This window comes from Coenobita brevimanus, chromosome 52 (assembly GCF_032717465.1).
Source record: "Coenobita brevimanus isolate Jiangsu-jjx chromosome 52, ASM3271746v2, whole genome shotgun sequence".
NCBI classification, from domain to species: domain Eukaryota; kingdom Metazoa; phylum Arthropoda; class Malacostraca; order Decapoda; family Coenobitidae; genus Coenobita; species Coenobita brevimanus.
This window is the reverse complement of record NC_137005.1, coordinates 7,458,224-7,461,571: the sequence shown is the minus strand read 5'-3', so window position 1 is coordinate 7,461,571 and position 3,348 is coordinate 7,458,224. Positions and strand designations below refer to the sequence as shown.

General features: G+C 45.4%; 1 non-coding gene across 1 annotated transcript; it reads right to left on the bottom strand.

The window, feature by feature from the left end:
* Positions 1 to 2,341: 2,341 nt before the first annotated feature.
* Positions 2,342 to 2,423, bottom strand: TRNAS-AGA (transfer RNA serine (anticodon AGA)). Its single transcript has one exon. It is a non-coding gene; the product is annotated as a tRNA-Ser (tRNA).
* Positions 2,424 to 3,348: the final 925 nt, after the last annotated feature.

Here is a 3,348-nt window from a genome sequence, read left to right as displayed (position 1 = left end):
TGTGTGTGTGTGTGTGTGTGTACCTCGTCACCATCACAAATCCACTAACTTTATGGGTGGGAGGCAAAAACGTAATTTCTTTTGTGTATCTCTTCTGTGTCACCTTTTCTCATCTTACCTCTAAACTCATATCTCTCTCTCATTTTCTCTCACCTGTCCCCTCACTCCTACCTCCTCCCTCATCCTCTGTCTGACCCTCTCACCTATTCACTCATCTCTCCTCACACAGTCAACTTAACTCTCTTCCTGATCCTCTCTTCCTACACCTTCCCCTCTGACTACACTAACTTTACCACTTCTTTACCGCTTGCTTTCTCACTTCCTACTCCGTTACGCTCTACTGTCATATCATTCCCACTCCATCATTCCCCACTTCATCCCCAAGCCACTCATACTCTTTCTGACAGTATCTACTTTCCCTTACTTCTTACTGTTTTACTACCTCACTCTCTTCGCTTCATCCCACTCAGTAACCCTTCTCGCCTACTCTCTCACTCCCTCACTCCCATTCCCTCCTCCCTCACTGTCTCATGCCCTGTCCCCCCTTCACTCTCTACTTTCTACTTCCTAACTCCCTTTTCTATTCCACCACACTGTCTGCTCTTTCTCACTCCCTCATTCTCTGTTCTCCCTCCCTCCCTCTCTGTCATATACCCACACTCGTTATCACTACGTCCCCACCCCAAATCCCTCACTCCCCCACCCCAAATCCCTCATTCCCCCACCCTCTCTACCTTACTCTGGTGTAAAGGAATCTACTCCTTTTTCCCTTACTTCCACACCCTCTACTCCCTCACTCCTCACTCCCTCGCCCGTCCCACCATACTTTATGAACAGATCTATTTACATATCCCATTACTTCCTCACTTCCTCACCCCTCACTCCCTCACCCCTCACTCCCTAACCTCTCACTCTTCACTCTTACACTCCCTCTCCCTCCACTCCCTCACTCACCATCCCCACCCTGTTCAGATAAAACTTTGTATTCCTTCACTCCTCACTCCCTCACTCACTACCCTCACCCTGCCCAGTTAAGACTTTCTGCTCCCTCACTCCCCACTCCCTCACCCATCCTGCCTAACTACGGTATGGGGACATCACCGGTACACTGCGGTCCTTAACAACTTCGACACCAATCATTTTACCTGTACCCGTAACGCTAAAGTGACGCCCATGTTACGCTTCATCGCGCCAAGTTAATGATGTTCTGGGGTGCGTGTGGGTGTGACGGGATGGGTGTGGGTGAGGGGTGACAGGGTGTGTGGGTGTGGGTGGGGGTGACGGGGTGTGTGGGTGTGGGTGGGTTTAAGGGTGGGTGTGTGTTGGTGTGGGTGTGAGGGTGGGCGTGTGACGTAGTGGGTATTGGTGGGTGGGTGACAGGGTGTGTGTATGTGCGCGGCGAGGAGGGGGTGTGTGGTTATGTGTGCCGGGGAGAATGTGGGTGTGGGTGTGGATGGGTCGGTTAGGCGCTGGGTGTGTTGGGTTTCATTGGGTTTTTATCTGGAACCTGAGTCAGTGAATTCGGAAAGGAAATTATGGAAAAATAGATAGATGGATAAATAAAGAGAGATAGGCAGGTGGGTAGGTAGATGGATAGATAGGTGGGTAGGTAGGTAGACTGATGGGATGGGATGGGATGGGAGGTAAATAGATAGATATACAGACAGACAGACATACAGATGGATAGATAAAGACACAGAGACACAGACAGGCAAACAGACATACATAGACATGGACACAGACAGGGATACAGAGAAATCCAACATTGATGCCAGTAAACTCAGTCGCCTTCATGTGGTGGCACTGATATAACGTGAGGTAGGGGGGAAAGCAAGGCCCAAACTGCACTTTATTTTTTTTTTAATTTTACAATTTCTGAAACATGTGCTGACGATTCAATAAGCTTTCCCTTTCCTTTTCATTGCTGGCTGTCTCCTGTAAAATGGTATGCAGGCTAATCTCATCTAAGAATCACAGGTGTTCCATACCTGACCTCCAAAATTTACGGACTTGCTTACATTTTCGCTAAGTTGCTGAAATGCGTTCGTCGATGTACAGTTTAATACAGAAGTTAGGTACAAAGGTTAATATACAGAACTTTCGCCTGCCCTTCCCCATTCTCACTGCTAAATTCATAGTTGTTAATACGGCGTAGTGGACAAAGATGCATATAATTACCTGAGTTTGACGAATACATAGTGGAAAAAGTCGAAATCATCTGAGACACACACTGCCAGAGATTCGGTTTTCACTGCATTTCGCCAACTGTATATTTTCTTAGGGCGGATTTAGGAAGATGGATGTGGTTTTGACTATAGGTGGAGGGAGCGTAAAAACATCGCGCAGTGAGTAGGATTCGAACCTACGCGGGAAGATCCCATCTGATTTCTAGTCAGACGCCTTAACCACTCGGCCATCACTGCGTCGAAGGATGGGAATCTACTTCAAATTTTAAGTCATTTATATTTGCCCTCCCCAATTGACTTAAGTAGACTAATGAAGTATTTAAGTAGGGGAAATTTACTATACTCTTTTCACCGTAACTTGGCCTAGGCTCTCGTCCTTTTGCAGCTTATAATCACGTAGCTCAGTGGCAGAGAAAGATAATACTACGGCTCTACGTCCTTTCCATGGCACCTCTTCGTGACTAGCATCATATTCTCGTGTTACTCTTGCTACAGCTCAGCATACAAGGTGGAGAGACACCGGTTTTAGGCCAAGTTAGAATGAAGAGAGTATATCATGATGTTGCTGTATTTTCGAAGTACGTTTGGTAATTGACTCTCTCTCTCTCTCCCTCTTAGTTCAAAATCTCTTCCCTTGCCTGAATAAATCGTTTAATAATTACACGATTAGTATAAAAATTAGCCATCATCGCAAAGAAGATAATTTAGTTAACGATATGGCTTTCTCTTAGTTATCTTTTTTGGTTATTTTTCCCATTTATTTACTTTCTAAATTATTTTTGAATCTTATGTAATGTGAACAGTGGAAATTGTTTTAGTACGAATATTGATGATGATGATGAGGAGGAGGAGGAGGAGGAGGATGGTGATGATGATGACAAATGATGATATGATGATGATGATGATGATGATGATGACTTGTATCTGAATAGGGAACAAAATGAAGATATTAAGGAGTGACTATTCTCTTTGTGATTTGCTGTGGTGGGTGGTGAGAAAGCGATTACATTCTGCTTGAGGGCTGGGTGAAAGTTGAGTGTGTGTGTGTGTGTGTGTGTGTGTGTGTGTGAAAGAGAGAGAAGAGGAGGAGGGAAAAGTGAGAGAGAAGTGGAAGAGATATGGAAACAGAGAGAGACGGAATGGAGGGTTGAGGGCTAATGAG